The sequence below is a fragment of the Anomalospiza imberbis genome, chromosome 2, assembly GCF_031753505.1.
Source record: "Anomalospiza imberbis isolate Cuckoo-Finch-1a 21T00152 chromosome 2, ASM3175350v1, whole genome shotgun sequence".
In the NCBI taxonomy this organism is placed as follows: Eukaryota; Metazoa; Chordata; class Aves; order Passeriformes; family Viduidae; genus Anomalospiza; species Anomalospiza imberbis.
The window spans coordinates 83,820,461-83,838,345 of NC_089682.1; positions in this window are offsets into that span (position 1 = coordinate 83,820,461).

Genomic DNA, 17,885 nt, shown 5'->3' on the forward strand with positions numbered 1-17,885 from the left:
CTTGCTGCCTGATAAAAATGTTATGCAGTACCAACTCCACTTTCCAGGATCCCCATCAGGATGACAGGTCTACAAATTATCTGGTTCATGCTATTTATCGTGCTAGTTTTCTCCCAGGCATCTGGAACTTCCCCAGTGTGCTAAGATTTATTTTCTTTGGCTTGCTCTTTTTTTAGACTGCTGGATACAGGTTACTCAGATCCTTGCCTGACTTTATTATCTGCTGTTTAACCTTGTCTTTAGTTACAACTAGAACAAAAACTATGTGATTGCTGTTGGTTGGCATGAACTAATGATCAGGGTTTGGGGTTGTTTCCTTGGACAGAAGACAAAAATACAACAGAATAAGCCTCTTTTCCTATTGACAGTTTTACAATTTTCATCTCATAATGGATGCGTGTCATTTTTAGTGTTCTTTATTCTGGAAATGCTAAGATAAAATCACCAAAATACAAGAAAATGCTCCTCAAAAAGCAACTTCCCTCAGATCTTCTTGTCATGGTTCTCCTTGTTACCTATTTTTGCTTTTATCAATTTTCTCCAAAATCTACCCGCTAATTTACATGTATTGACATTGAGAGCATTTTGCATTTTATCCTGGGGTCCAAGTACACATATGCATAAGTTTTACTTCCCTTCTGCAGCAGGCCATGTAATGACTGCAGATTCTTTTGCTGGGTGGGGCTTTTTTGGGCATCTCCTTAAGTATTATCCAATGATTCTCAATCATCATTCAGATTTTTCTATTAATAAAGTCTTTCTCCCAGCATTGTTTTTAGCTAAAATGATTTTTTTTTTCTTTAAAGCGAAATTAATATCCTTTATTGACTTGGACTTCATTCTCCTTGGAGATAACAATAAATATAATCCCACTGTCATCACTTATACCCAAGCAATTGCTAATTGTTCATTTTTTATTTAGTCATTCTGCTACAGTAAAAACAAGATCTAATGTAGGAGTTTTACTAGTTGAATATAGCACTGAAACTGTTGTCTGTAACATTTGCAATGATAGTCTCTCTTTTAAATAAAAGTAGGGAAAATTCAGGCTATTTCAGAAGGTCACGCTACACAAAAAATAAAAACCCTGGCAATCAAACAGGTCAAGAAAACAGCCCAGCTTCTTTGCACAGATGGCTATATTCTGAGGAAACATCCTGCTGATCCCTCTGAACACCAGTCCTGTAATATTTTATGGACTTTAATAGAAGTAGCACCTTCAGTTGCCAGCCCACAGCACCAGCATGCAGTACCTTACTTCAGCAGGGATTCAGAAGATGCACAGGCTCCTTTTTTGCATATAGGGATCTCCTCTGGTGTCAAAACCAAAACGGTCTGGCTGCAGGGACATCACAAAGCTTCTTGGTAAAATGGAGGTTTAATGCACAGTGCATGCAGTTTGCTCTTTATTGTTATCCAAATAACAAAAAGGATTAAAAAGGAAGATGCACTTGAGAAAAAGGTTTGTAAACACAACACCTGGAAAAATGTCCCCTGGGTGTCTTTATCTGCACAGCACAGAGAGATGAGGCAAATACAACTGTTACATATAAATGTAGGAATAGCAAGCCCCAAAGCTCTCTTTGTGTCGAAGGGATTCTCTGCTAGATTTCTCTTTCACCATTATTGCATGGCATTCTCTCAGTTCCATTTTAGATGTCCAGTTACTCAATGCTGCAAAAATTGGTACTATTTTATGCCTCAAATTTCCCAATAACCTGTGTTGCATTCTTTGTGCTGTGATGAGGACATATGGTCCAAAAAACTATCCTAATGTAAATCTGCATGTGATAGAGAGAACATATTATTGCAAAAGACTTCTATGAAACATTGAGTTTTTAAATTACCATTTCTCACACCTACTTTTAGCACACTACCAGCATCTGCAATGCTCACCTATTCCACAAAGCCTGAAAAAAGTAGCAAACAGGTCTTGCATGATGATTTCATTTTTTAAAAGAACAGCATTTAAAACATCAATCTGATTTCTGCAAACAAACTCATGCATACACTTACATAGATAACAAGGCAGTTTTCTAATTTTGAGTTTAGCTTGCAGCAAGACCTTTTCCTCCTTGGAAGACTTCTCCACACAGTTCAGGAGAATTCAGACTTTGTTGTGAGAGGATTTTTCCCTTTTAACTGCTTAATCTTTCTTTCTTCCTTCCTTCTTTCTTTCTTTCTTTTCTTTCTTTCTTTCTTTCTTTCTTTCTTTCTTTCTTTCTTTCTTTCTTTCTTTCTTTCTTTCTTTCTTTCTTTCTTTCCTTTCTTTCTTTCTTTCTTTCTTTCTTTCTTTCTTTCTTTCTTTCTTTCTTTCTTTCTTTCTTTCTTTCTTTCTTTCTTTCTTTCTTTCTTTCTTTCTTTCTTTCTTTCTTTCTTTCTTTCTTTCTTTCTTTCTTTCTTTCTTTCTTTCTTTTCTTTCTTTCTTTTCTTTCTTTCTTTTCTTTCTTTCTTTTCTTTCTTTCTTTTCTTTCTTTTCTTTCTTTTCTTTCTTTTCTTTCTTTTTCTTCCACTTGCAAGAGCAGGCTGTGCTTGCACTGTAGGCCACCAGTTGCTGATTGAACAATGCAGGAGCACTAACACACAGGCTCACTCTCACACACAGACACACACACAGAGCTCCACAGGAAAGTGATTGATGACCAGTTTTCATGTCAGAACTGTGATATTTCTGGCTGAACAGATTTCTACTTCTTTTTCTTCTTCTTTTTTTTTTTTTTTTTGTACAAAAGCCACAGCATAAAGATAAGAGGCAGAGCACTTAAGACATGTTTACAAAGATTAAACCACTGACTTGGCTTTAGTTAAAGTAAATTCTCCTGTTTCCCACTGTGCAATGTAGGTTTACAAAGGGAGAACTGGCAAATGTTGCTTCATCTTCTTTTCTGGCACTGTCTGTTGGCTCCAAAAAAAATGCACAACTTAAACCACATAAAAGCGCAGCAAGGTATTAGCGCTTTTGAGGACTTCAGCATCTGACACATTCCTAATCTGCCTGGGTAGGTTTTTGATCTGAGCTGTTGTACTGCCTTTATAATGACAGGGCAATTTAACAAGCCCAAAATTCAGGATTCTCTCTGCAGCCGAGGAGTTACCAAGCCCCACACTCAGCCCCTCTCAGGTGCCAATGTCACTGGGAGGACTGCCTGCTCCCCACCTCTCCCCTGAGGCCAGGGTGCTGCAGGGAACCCCAATCCCCACTTTGTTATAGCCCAAAATGCTCTCATTTTCCACAAGGCTGAGACCACAGCAGATCAACCTGAGGAAGAATTTTAGGAGATTATAAAAAGGTAAAATTGCACAACTGCAAACTTCCAGCACGGAAGACAAGGTTTTACTGAAGGGAAGCTGCTGTCTGCTCAGAGAGTCCCCGGAAGCAGAGGGCAGCAGAACAAACATGGCACAGCAAAGAGGAGGAAAAACTGTAGAAAATAATAGGGAATGGCAAAAATACAAATCTCAAGAGAACAGATAAAAAATAACTAGATAAGGCTCATAGAATTTTCAAAAAACATCTCAAATACATCTGGAAGTTTTGTATTAATGTATTTGCATTAGTGTTAGTGTGATACATTATTATGCTCTGCTTGCAGAATGAATTGTCTTGGCTATGGCAAGAGAACAAGAAAGGACAAATGTCATGTCTACCTCCAAATAAATGATGTGCCTAAAGATTATTCATCTCATAATTCATTATTACAGCAAATAATTTTTTAAATAATAGTAAACATGAACACAGAGAAAGGAAAGGAATTGAACATCAGCCTTTCACTTTAATTTTTGTCCCTGAAAAGTCATTGAAGTCGGCTTTGGTGTGGTGTAATCCAGAGGAAGACATAGTGGGGCAGGAGGTTTGTACTGAAAGGATATTTGACTGCATTGCCAGTCAAAGTGGAAGGACATATGGGATAGGTGGGGCACAGTCTCTCCCAGATTTAGTCATATTCAATATTTTTATTCATGCCTCAGATGATGGAACAGAGAGGCTATACAGATGGCAACCAGCAGGGAAGGACTGTCGGGAGTTTGGAAGACAAGATTAGAATTCAAAATTATCTTGGAAGACCAGTATTTTTAAGGTCTATCAGGAAAACATGCTACTCTGGAAACGAGCTTGCAGATTCTTCCTGACATGGGCAATAACTGGCTGTATACTGCAGGATGGAACAGCTGCCTGGCCAGCAGCTCTGCAGAAAACCATCCAGGGGCTGTGGAGGATCACAAGCTGAACAGCAACTTTGTGTTGTTGCAGAAGAGGGTAGCCCCAGCCTAGCAATGTATAAACAGAATTAAAGCCTATGAAACACATAACCAGTTTTCATCCCTGCAAAGTGACTGTGAGGATTCATGTGCAGTCTGGTAAACTGCTCTCCCAGAAAGATGTGATTCAGCTGTGCTAAGTTGAAAGAATGGCAAAAGGACTAAAAAAAGGTCTAGAAACATAATGCAGGAGAAAATTTAAATTATAGAGTTGCATGAGTAGAGAGGACTTACTGCCATGACACAGGGTGACAAAAGACAGACATAAAGGAAGGCAGACTCAGGTTAGAGATCAGGAAGCCCTTTCCTAATGCTGAAGGGAGATCATACAGGAACAACTGGACCATGTCATGTCCACCAGAGGAGGCTTTTCAAATGCTTGCTGGAGTATCTGAGGTGTAGCTGATCCTGGCTGACAATGGAATGATGGTCCTACAAGCCTATAAATGAGATCAAATGGTTGCATCCCAGCCCACTTCCTCAGGGTACACCCAAACCACAGTTTCCAGTTCACAAAATTGCCTCTCAGCACTTACCCCAGGGTAGAAGAACACTTCAGTGGAAGGACCCAAAACACAATCATAGTTTGAAGTGTCTCATGATCTACCATCTCCTTCATCATACTGGCTTCTGGGAGACTCATCCTTTAACCCCCAGCTCCCCATCTTTGGGACACAGGGAGCTGGGGTCAGTGCTAGAGAGTCTGAGGAGCTGCACAAGGCCATTGTAAAGATGGGAGGCATATTTAATGGTCTGGTGGGTCAAGCTACAGTCATAATCACTGGGCTAAGCTCATTTCATTAGGAAAAGAGGGAAAAAAAGTCTTACTTGGCAAAAAAACCACATGTACTCCAACAAGTGAGTCAGAACCAGAATAAAAAGATGATGACTAATAAGATTTCTCTTCTAACCCCATACATTGTGGCCTCTGCTACAATACATATACCAGGCAAACAGTCTCTGGGAACCCCTTTTCATTAGAGACAAATAAATTTTGAGTCAAAAGAAATTAAAAGCAGGCTTAGGGTACAAATCTAGCAACAATCTCCAAAGAAACAAACCAAAGAGAAATTTGTAATTTTTGAAGGATTTCTCCCTCTGTTTCGAAACAAAACAATGTTTTAACATCAATTTTCAGCCAATACTGTTAGTGCATAATGGCAACAATAAAGATTTATGTCACTCAAAAAAAATTCACAAAAAAAATATTGCAGACAAACAGTGGGTTAGAGCCTCAGGGGATTTAAAAGGCATAGCATGGAACCCATTTATCAAAATTCATGAAGGAGTAAGTGTGCTATAAGAGTTTTCAGGGGAAGTACAATACATTCTGCTCACACTCAAGAGAGCGAGTGTGACACAGCCAGCTGGGTTTTTAAATGCCTATCATTGTGGTTTGCTCCATCCATCAGTCAGTCAGCTCCCAGATAAAGTTTCTTGCAGCATTCATTTCTGGGCCTTAATGCTCTCAAGAATCAATGAACTGTTGATTATAGGGGTGCCTCAGACTGTCAGAGGGTTTCTTTTCCCCTCATTACATGGCTTAGATGTTGGTGGGAAATAAGCAGATAGAACAAACTGAGAAAACATCTAAAGACCCTGAAAGGGTGTATTTTCAACACAGACTCCTACATGACCCTTTTGCAGAACTTGTAGACATGTCTATTTGCATTTGGCAAGTGGGTGAATGAACAGAGACATGACATTTTATACATGCATTTGCAGTTATTTCTTTGTTGTATACAAAGAGGTTGCACAACCATGCAATTTTCCACACAGAAAATGGATGTAATTTTAAATTTTTCAGGTGCACTTTAAAATGCTGTTAAAAACCTCCATATGACTCTTTCAAGATGGAATTCACTGTTCTCACTTCCACTTCTTCCTTACCTCACATCTTTAGCCAGAACCATTGAAAATACAAGAGCTCATAGAGAAGCAGTAGTCTCAGCTCCGAATCTCCATGTTTTTCTGTGTTTGAATAAAACGTTTAATGTTACTTGAGCTGGCAAGAAAGGTGGGGGGTTCTGTGTGTTTTAGTAGAAATTACTGTTTTGGTTGGCTGGACAAGCTCAGGAAATTTCTGTAGTGAGCATGACGAGAGAGGATGCTTGGCAAGATGCTTTCCCACAGCTGGTACAGGTGGAGGATTAGAGGGAAAAAAATTTTAAGAGCTTTGCCCCTAAATTTTCTGCTTTGTACCCCTCTTAGATATACAATCAATATTAAAGTCTCATACAAATCTCGCTGAAATCCATGGATCTCTTTCCACTGGCTAAATAAGATGTGAAATAAATGCTCCAAATGCTGTGTTGGTTATTAAAAACTTTTTTACATTCCTCCCTGCTCTCTTAAACACAGCTATTTTGGGAAGAAGCAGCAGATGCAGGCCTCTCTATGCAGCCTGAACTCAGAGAAACCACCCAGGTGACTCTGGCCTTGGCCAGGACTAAACAATCTGGGTTCCAACATGGTAGGTGATGGGGTGACTCATCCCACTTCTCCCCCTTTTCTGCATGGGTAGGGGTGGAGGAAGAAAGGCCATGGAGGGCACAGGCCTTCAAACTGCCTGATGGCAAAGGAGGTATTGAGAGGGGAACAGGTTTGGATATGGTGTGTTGAGCCTTGAGGGATGTGAAGGGTGGGGGTGGTCCTCAGTTGGTGCCTTTGCCTAAGGCTCTTTGCTAAAGAGTGCATGGTGCAAAGAGAGAGCAGGATCGGCCTTTAAAATTCAACATAATTTGTATAGAGAGAATTTCCAGCAACTGTCTTCACCCCTTTCACTCAGCAATACAGCTCTGAAACACCGTAAGTACATTCATACAGAGTATTTGGTATTTGTAATTTATAGATACTTCTCAAATGTGAACATTTACTGACTCCAGAATTGCTTTTATTCAGTTCATTTTGAAGGTCAGCATTATTGTAAATCCACACAAATTGAAACAGTACATTGGCATGGCTCTGATGTTTGAACCAAGTCAATAAAAACAATGATCTATAGTATTTGGGTATCATTTAATCTTATGAATCCATAGTGAGTACAAAGACTAAAATAAACTCTTGCAACACACGTTTATTCACATATTAAGATTCCCTGAGACTGTTCTACATTACTGACTTTCATATGCTTGGAAAATAAGAAGGCCTTTTCATATTCATGTTCAGTGAGTGAAAACATTTCATTCAGGAGACCATCTGCTTCTCTCTGGAGTGTGGATCTTGACCTTAACACATTGGGCTGCATACAAACTCTGAGGGGAAAAGCTGTATTTGGATGCTTCAGCATAATCTTAAGAGCATAGATACTTCAGTCAGCACTCAGAGGATTCAATGTTAATTAGTTAGCTACCACAGCAGCCAAAATTATGGGAGATGATTTAAGTTTTCATCTATCTGATGTGGTACAAATATTCTGCCACAACCTATTTGCCATTTTATCCTAATTCATTTATACATGGTCATACCTGGGTCCCCAAGAAACAGATGACAGTTTTGCCACTGACTTCCCCGTGATCATGATTTAGCCTGTGGCTAAAGAAAAATAAAATTTAAAAAAATAAAAATAAAAGGAAAAAAAAAAGGAAAAAAATAAAGAGGAAAAAACAAGAAAGAAATAAAAGAAGAAAAACAGAGGCAGCAGCAAGTCCATCTGAAGAGTGGCAAGCTGCCTGCCACCTTGGTGCCCACAGTCAGCTCTGCCAGAACAAAGGCAGGAGAGGGGAGAGCTGTGGTTTGGATATTCATCGCTTTCATCCCCCTGAGGGCTCCCCAGGCTCCTGGGGTTTCACAGCACCTCTTTGGAGGGCCTCTCTGGAGGGAGCTCCTTTCCTTTCCATCAGTATAAATGGAGAGCTGGAAGAGGCTGCCCCACAACTTCTGTGCTCTCAGCTCCAAGTGGCTTCAGGGTTAAGGTGAAGGTTTGGGTAGGTTGGGGTGGAGGAAGGACTTGCATTTAGCACATCTTGCAGCTTGGAGAGTCAAGGTGTTTTGGCTGGTTCGGCTGTGCACAGAGGGGGAGCACAAATGCTTTAAATGCTTTCAAAAGCCATATTACTCCCCAGGTTTGAGTCCTAGAAGGACATTTGAAATAGCTGACAGCTGCCTCTGCTGAGGGCATGCCCTCTTCTTCCCGAGTTAAGACAACTGCAATAGAGCATTTTAAGAGGAACTGGACACAACAGGAAGAAGAAAGTTACCATGATGGAGTGCTCCCATGGAGGTTTAAGGGCAGAGAAACCACAGTGTACAACAGAAGCTCTGATAAACTGCAGAAAATTAATTCCTAACTCAGGGTTCGCAAGCTGAAGCTGAGCCAAAGCAGGGTTTTCCTAGATGAGGTGGCTCTGGCACAGGAACATACACTGTAGATAGATCAGGTAACAGCAGGAGGAGAAGTGGTAGCATCATCTGCAGAACCCTCCAAGAACTTGAAGTATTCAGGTAGTAGTTCTCTGCTGCCACACCTGCCACTGTCTGGTTACCTAAATCAGGGTAAAATTTACTTGAGCAACTTGTACTTTGTCAGGGCAGAGTTACTGCTCATGACTTCTGTGTCAGCATTGCTTCAGGTCTAGGCTGCCATTAGACTGTCTCAGAGCAAAGATACAACTCATCTGCCTTGAAACCACTTCTCTGAGGTCACAGCAGCTAGATGTGAGCTGTGCACACAGTGCAATGCAGAAGTAGAAGGGCTTTATGGGCGGGAGAACACAGATGAGAAAATTGGTCATTTTATCCTGACTCAGGGTGAGGGTCCAATCTAGTCCCAGGAGAAAAATTGGGTGAATACAGCTACTCAGTGTCAGTGAGAAAACTGCTCATAGCAGCTACCTGCTTGTACCAAGGAAAGAAGAAAACAAGAGGGAGTAAATCCACCAGGCAATGGGGTTTGTTCCTTGTATCCATGCTCAAATGAGCCTTGACTCTTGCCCACGGTGTCATGAAAAGTCCCAGAGTCCCACAGGTATTGAGGAGTGTGATCAAATCCCATACACGCATGAAATGACCACACTTTGCAAGCGGCACAAGGAAAATTATAGCAGGAAAAACACCCTTCTCCAAGTCTCAGAAAGGAAGTCACAGATGCAGAGAGTGAATGTCTTCTTATATGAGCATTCACAGTGGCACATGGGGGTCTAAAGAAGAAGCAACTTCAGAAAGAGAAACTTAAAGATATAGATTGAAGATACAAAAAAAATCTTGGAGTCTATGAGAAGCCTGAAGGGACCAAAGCATTACCTGGTAATAGTTAGGGTGAAAGACAGCTTTCTCCTGATTAGAAACCAAAGGAAAAAGATGAGCCGCAATGACAACACACAGCCTTTGGAAAACAAACTACAGACTGGAATATCAACAAACCAAAAAGACTGAGACTTCAGAAAACTCCTTTGTGAATGAGATGGGAGAGGCTAGTCTCTCAGTTGGAGACCACTGGAAATATTGTTACGAAAGCTGCAAGGCAGTAGAGCAATGCTTGGAACAAATCCAGGTACAAAGAACAAGGGATGGTTTGATAAAGACCCAGAAGTCTTGAAAACAGCATGTGGCAATGGTCACATGCTGCTTGGCTCACAAGATGTTATTTGTGGGGTGAAGGATACAGAGCAGGAGATGCTCCTAAAAGCATCTGACCAAGGAGGCACAGAGGGTGTCAGCCATAAGGAGTTGGGACATGTGGGAGAAAAAGGAGTTTCTCCACATTTCAAAGCACCTCTTTGACATGGAAAGAAACTTTGGTTTTGCAAAACATCAGTACACAACCTGCCACCGCCATGCTCATAGCACAAGGCCTGAGATGCAGGAGGTGCCTGTGAAGCTGCTTGGCTACAAGCACAGTAGCATCCACAGCAGGATTGAGCACCTTGTTGTCAGCCCCCCAAAATGGACAGTGTCAAAGGAGAAAGATTGATGATAACTTTCTAGCCCACAGAGCACTTCTGAGCCAACTCCCAAAGCCATCCCAGTGGTAATCAGAATAAGGCCCCAGGAAGGGTCCAGAGCCAGGCTTTAATAATGTTCTGTTCCTGCCACATTATCAAAAACTGGGTGGGTAAATTCAGTCAAAGACTGTGTGAACTAGTTTTGTTGATTGGGTAGCTTGAATCAGCTGCAGGGGAATGGCAGGCCTTTTGCCTGATTGTGCACAGGAGGGCCTGAGAAGAGTCAGAACAGGCTGGAATATCTCCTTTCCCAGTGCAGTGTGCAGAGGCAGAGCCTGTCCATCCACAGATACTCTTTACTGAGCAAACGGTAGCAGAGTATCCACAGTAAATCAGAGGGACAAATCTTGGCAAGGTTGGCCTGCCCTCTCTCTTTCTCTGAAGTTATGTGGGCACATTAAGACTTTCAGTACTTAACTTGGGAACAGAACAGAGAACAAATATCCATGGGCCACAAGGGTGTAGCCTTGGGATAAAACTGACCCAAATCTTCTTATTATTTTTGTTGCTATTGTTTTTCTATTAGTTCCTATTACAGTATGTGAAGAGTCTGTTCTGGACCCAACAGCAAAACTGGCCTCTTCTGAAAACCCCATGGCTGTCAGGATTGGAAAGTTGTTGCATCAGTTAAAATTTGTGTTTTGAGTTTACAAATTTGGAAAATTTTAGAGATGAAATGAACCAGAGCTGTCAGGGTGTGGGAAGCAGAGAAGGGAAAGAGTTAAAAAGATTGCAAAAGTGTAGATATGAAACTAAGGAAAGTTAAATATCACAAATCACATTTGATAAAACGTAGAAAGTATTCTTGTTTGGTTTCTGATTTCATTTTCCATTTGAATTGAACTACTAAATTGTTATTGCAGGACGTAGGTCAGAGTGTGCAAAGGAACACAAGAAAGAAATACCCTTCAGATTATAAATACTGGCGTCATCAGTCATTAGCCATAGTGAGGTCTTCTCATTGTTTAGTGTGCAAAGTAATTCAGAAGAGATTTTGAACTTGAAAATCAGGGTGTGCTCTATTCTAAAATGACACACAGAAACATTAAAGAAAGTGACAAGCCTAAAATGATGTGTAGACAGCTCCCTGTGGCCAGAGCAATAGGAACATTCAGCATAGAATTAGCTTAAAATCAGCCCTAGTTTTCATTCAGAGCCGGTACGGCTCAGATCATTAGCCACCATGCTCTGTGTCAGCTGCTGCAGGACCTGCTGAAACCTGGCTCTGGTATTTCAGCCTTCTGGCCTGCCAAGTTTCTTTCTACAGAACAGGGAAGTTTTGCAAGAAGTCATTGCAAAATGTTGTAATAATGAAATCTTAAAAAATACACAGCTGTTTTGCAAAACCCTTGTAACAAAGATTCCTTTGAGATCAGGTCCTCACAGACTCTGTAGTGGATGTGCTACTATCAGTACCCTCAAGAGAGACATTATGCAGCCTGACATTCCCTCCATGTCTCTCTCGCCCCACAGGTCCCCTGCCTGGACCTTGCTCCTTTCAGGCCGTGCTGCCTGCTCACATCCCCACTCCAGTTCCTTTATTTGGGTGCCAGAAACTGCTTCCAGGGGTTAGGCACATTTGTCCTTTGGGGTGACCTCCTCATAGGGCTATTTGTCCTACCTTGCTGCTGCTGTGGCTTAAACCGGGCAAGCTGGGGCATCATTTCAGGTGAAATTCAGCTGCAGCTGAACTGAGTAATACTAAGGAAAAGAAGTCCATGAGACCTACAAACACCTGAGCAGCTAGGCCCCTGATGTGTTGATTTAGCCTCCCTCCACATGGACCAACACATTTGCATGCTGTGAGCACTGTACAACGTGCTGCTCTTCCTGAAACCTACCTATTGGTGTTTGGCATCAAGCTAGACTCCTTGATCATGGTTACTGACAAGTGTTTAGTGGAATCCATTTTCCAAAGTGAGTAGTTTATTGGGATTTCAATAGCTGAAGGGAGTTCATTGTTGCAAATTAGGTAGTGCCTGACTAGGAAGTCTATTTAAGGTGCTTTTATTACCACAGGGAACATGGGGATTCAGCTTTTCAGTGTTACAAGTATTTTGCTGAAGTGATCATTGGAAGAAATAACTCCTAGATTCTCAAATGCTGGTATCTGTACATAAGCTATATTTCCAGTCAATTTTAATGACAAAAGAAAGCTGGTCATGGCAGTACATGATGGCTTTAACTCTGCTGGGGAAGCCGGAGGAGCTTCCCATCAATTTGAGCAGGAGCTGGCTCCTCACATCCTATGATGCTGTATCTCTTTGCCTTAGTGTCAAAAATGGGTGAGGTAAGAATCACAAACTTGTCAGGAAGGAATAGATAGGGAGGAACCAGCTTGTCCCAGACATCCACAGGATAAAACTCTTGTATTGCTCTTCTGTGGTTCTTCTTCAGGGTCCTGAACACAAACAGGGTAAGAATAAAGTGTGGTTATACCCAGTGGAACTAAAGCCTTATCTGCCTTAGTATCCCATCTCTAAAAGTGGTCAGATGCACACATCAGGAGAGAAAACAGGGAAGCATATACCATTCTCCCTCGAAACACCCTGCCAGACTCAGCATTCTACATCCCAGGGACTCCTGGTGGCCCTCAGCCCAGAAACCAGAAGACATTGTTTTACCAAGCATTGTGGCTGATTTGAAGAGCTGTTGGACCAGGCTTTAGGGGGGTACACACTCTGTGTGACACTGAGTCATCAGTGGTAACATTTCACTCATGAATTCTGTTTTTTTTTTTTGTAGACAGAACACTGGAAGAGGCTCGGCTTCATCTGATCCACCACACTGCTGCAGCAATAAGGAGTATATAACCCCCCAACAGATGTTATTTTCGCCTGCTCTTGAGGCGAGTGGAGAGGAGAGCCACAACCTCCCTAAGCAGACTGTGTTTCATCACTCTCAAAGTTGGGAATTTGCTTTGTAACATGGAACCTGAATATCCTTTGCTGCAAATTAAGCTAAATTCCTGTTGACCTTTTCCTGACAGCTACAGGGGACCATTTTATTCACTGGTCTCTTTGTTGCAGTCTTTGCATTCTGGAAAATATATCACATCCCCCTTTGTCTCTTCTCCTCCAGAAAAACAAACCCCATTCTCTCAACCTTTCTTTGTAGGTTATGTTTTTTAAACCTCTTGTTACTGTCTTTTGGGTTTCCATAAGGATGTCTGCTTATTAAAATAGAAGCTTAATTTTACAAAGGTTGCTGCATTACTTGGCACAGCAGAAAATAATAACAAAGGCTACACTGCCACTAGGAAATCCAAGATAAGATCACAGAGTGGAGGGATAGGGTGGATCTCAAGAGATCATCCAGTCTGTTTCCTTGCACTAGGGCAAGTTCAAGTGCAACAAGAAAATCCCTTAAGATTTGTCAGGTCAATGATGACAACCTTCAGTGATGGCACATCTCCATCTTCCTGGCAGTCTACCCCATGGATTTTACCATCCTTGTATGAGTCTGTTGTATGTTGTTACAACCATGAGGATTAAACTTCTTAAAGAAGATTTTAAAATCACATATGACTATCGAACTCCAAACCAGAAAATAGTCTGAGGGGATAGAGGTATAAAAAGGGATAGATTTGCCAGCTGTGAAAATGAAGACTTTTTTTTCCCTATTCTTGCAATTGACTGTTCATTTCTTTTACCTTTAAAGCATTCAGCTATAGTAAATGCATAAAATAAAGATGAGATAGGTAACATTTAAACACCTGGCCTAGAAATCCTGATGCATAACTTGAACTTGGCATTTTCTTGGCAGTATTTCAGCCACACAATAATTTTTCATGCTAGAGGTGGCAAAATGACAGAGTTTCCTGGCAAGGACCAAACTAATTCTCCCCATCCTTTTGTTTTATTGGTTCTAGCCTGACCTCACCCAAAAATCAGGTGAAAGAAATAAGCACATCTTCCTGTTGATTCTCTACCATAGATACATAGTCAGGACTGGCAGCTGTACTGAAGGTTTCCTTGGGCCTGAAGCTCATTGCAGGTTTCTGAAGGCTGCAGAGTCAGAAGACCTTTTGAAGGTTCAACAGGAGCTGGCTGGAAGTTTCATATAGGCTCAGAATGCTCCCTTGAAAACATGATTTTATACCATTCTTCTCCTTTCAAGGAACAACCCTGTGCACAAGTTCACGAAAGTGGACCCTCCATCCCAAACAGGGTCCTGTCTAAACCACTTCTCCGTGCCCTGTATTTATGGCAGGGCCTCAGGCCAGCAGATGCCACCTGTCCCAAGGTGGTCAGGGTGGAAGAGTTATCATACAGGCATTGACACTGGAAGGTCTCATGTAAGCCCTGAAAGCAGCAATATAGATCATGCATGTGTAGTTGCTCTGGCTCTTGCTCAACTATTTTGTTGTTATCATTACTCATAAACAGAAATGTTTCACTCCACAGGGTTTCCTTCCATGAATCCTGATGTCATCTGTCTCCCCTGCATATAGGCAAAAAGTTTCTACCAGGACAATCAACATGGGAGCATAGAAAAAGAGGAGTGATGTGCTTTTGCTTTAACCAAATGGATCTTTCAAAAGCTGAAGCTAATGAAGATCCACTTAACTACTCTTTATATAGCTCTGATAAACAAAATGTTTCCAACTGGAATTTCAAAAGCTGAACATAATAATATGAACAGGGAATAAGAGCTTCCCCCTGTCAACTGGTTACTAACAAAAGAAAAATATGAGGAGTGAATACTTGAAAAAAAAAGACCAACAGTTCTGTAATATAATTAAAACCATTAAAAATGCTGTACTCTGGTTTTGCTCCCTGAAGCACTATGTTATTTTTCTTTTTAAAGCTGTCACCACATTTTGATACCATAAGGAATAAACTAAATCAAGACAAACCTCCATTTCAAAGTTGGAGGATTTACTAGAAATAGTAACTTAAACTTCAGTAACTAGCAGATGATGCCCAATCAACTGCAGCCATCAACATCTCTCTTTTAATTTGTTGACAGTAGGTATTCCTCAGGTACATAAGCAGGACTGAAGTGAAGGAAAGACAAATGCAGAGACAAGGCCAAGAGAAAGCACCCACAGAAAACCTGCAATTTTGGAAGCTCGGAAAGGGCTCCATTTAGCAAAGTGCTGAACTGGAATGATCCATATTATATGTGTAACTTAAGAATGTGCAACATTGGGTTTTTTTTTTTTTTTCATTTGGCAGCCCTTCAGACAGAGGTAAGACAACTTTCCTGTCCCTTGCTATCATATTCCAAACTTTTCCTGATGCTATGGAGATGATGTAATTCTGACACTTGAGCAGAGATTCCAGTTGCCAGCAAACTGCATGGGGCCAGTCTTCTGCTAGAGACATAAAAGTATGAAACAGGGGTTGTAGGACTGAGCCATCTCATGAATTTACCTCTTCTACTTTTATTCTTGAGGAAAAATGCAGTCTACTGGCATTGGGAATGGGATGAGAGGGCAATGCACAAAGCAAGGAATGTTCACAAAAATTATTGCAATGAATGTACAATCATAAAATTTTAAGCAATAAACCATGAAAAAAAAAAAAAAAAAGAAAATTAATTAACTAAGTTCCTGGCCAGTCAAGCAAAACTGTCAGTTATCATTTTTGAACCTTTTGAAAAAACAGATTACTTAGGAAACTCAGTCAACCTTTACCCCACCAGCTTCTAGAAACTCAAAAAGCAAATCTAGAAAGATGAGTATGCACTAAGAGCAGATTTCTCACTGAACTTGTGGTTCTACACAGTAACCCAGACAAGCAACACTGGACAATCCAGTTGTTATCTTCACAAGAGTGAACAGGACTGTTACTTGCACCACTCCACAGTGCCTTGGGCCATTGCAGAGCTGGGATCTGGATGTATTAGATCCTGCAGAAACTCTTTTTAAGATTTGAAGATGCAAACTTCTCCTTTCTCATCCTATACCCTCAGGAAAAAGAAGATACGAAGAAATGCAAGAAATATGCTGTGAACACTTTCAATGATAGGGGACATGGGACACAGTATTGACATGACTGTATAGTCACAATATATTCAGTGTATTGTTAGGGGATAGAAGAATAGTTGCAAAAATAGTCTTTTCAGTGTGGTCAATAACCATAGATTGGCTATGTTTTAGTAAACTATGCTGCAGAGTTGTGTTTTGCAGACAAGCTTTATAATGTTGCGGGTAGTGTGCTAGAATCACAAAACAGAAATTAATGTTGCTATTCAGGTGGAATATAGCTCATAAAATATTGTCTTCACAATTTCTTTACCTTATGAGCCAAACCCAAATCATTTACCACAAGCTTTTGGTATACTGTGGCCTAATTTTACTCAGTTTTGTCCAGCAAATCATTGCTAGAAGAGAGACATTGTTGATCCAAGGGTTTCATACAGATTCCAAGCCGACAATATGAAGACAAGTTTCTAAGTAATATAAATGATCCCTGGCACCAGCCTAGGAGTCATACACAGCATACTGTCACAGCTGGAGATTTCCAAACCTGCCCACTGAATCCTCAGCAAGTACATTTGCTCTCTGCTGTCATGTTGAACCTTTCAGCTGCATTCAAGTGCTTGCACATAAGATCTGCAGAAGGAAACATCTTTCTTTGCTTTTTTTGTTTCCTACCACCCTGTTTTAAGTGACATCTGGACCTTTCAGATGAGAAAAAGAATATTCCACCTGTAGGAGAAAATCTCTTGTCTTGACATCACCAATTTTAACAGGAAAACACCTGGAAAAAGCACCCAACTGGATTCAAGACCAAATCCTGAAAGCTTACTTCTCTGGCCTAGTGCTGGAGAGGAACTTCAGCCACTACTTCTTCCACAGGGATAAATCTCCTAACAGTGGTAGGAAAGGCAGGCCCAAGGATTTGTCTCAGGGGAATAAGGTACTAAAAAGAGTTCATAGTAAAACAGTCTAGCAGAGCACTTTGTGTCTCTTCTGACCACAGATGAAATGATGGGGCCAGATGTGTCTCATGGGCCACTGACTAGAAAAAACTGGTTGTGAACCTTCCTTGGATCCACATGAAAGAAGCCTAAGGTTACAAAGTACCAAAGCTGCCAATAGATGAGAGTCTTTGATGTTTTTTATGAACAAAAAAATGGACAGAAACATTTTTAATTTTGCATTAGCATTTTCTGTTGTGTGGGTTTTTTTCCAACTGACTCCGTGATTGTTGATATTAATTAAAGTGAATGACAGATTATTTTCTAAAGGCCATAATTTAAACCAGTAGTTGAATCTAGACTAGACTGTAACATTCTTCAGCTCAAACCACAAGGTATGCAAGCTGGGAATGAACTCTATTTTTTTCCTGTTGAAGTACAGATTAAATATTTTTTATTAATTCTAATGCTAGCAAAGAAAGTAAGATCCCCATTTTTCCTTCAATTTTTCTCTACACTTAATTGATGTATTCTACCAAGCTGTCAAGCTGCTTTTAAAACCCATTCTCTTTCATGGAAATATTATCCTCCTTTTATTAGTTTGAGTTGATAAATGAATCAAGAGCCTTTGAGGTATTGTGCACTGTCAACGGAATACATCTTTCAGATGCATCCACTGCAACAGAGCTGAAAAAAATATATCATGAAACACTTAATAAAAAAGATACACAGATTTGTCTTTTACAAGATCATGGGACTTGAGTCTATCTCCAGGGAGGAGTTCCAACATGAGAACGAAAATGCACAGTTCAA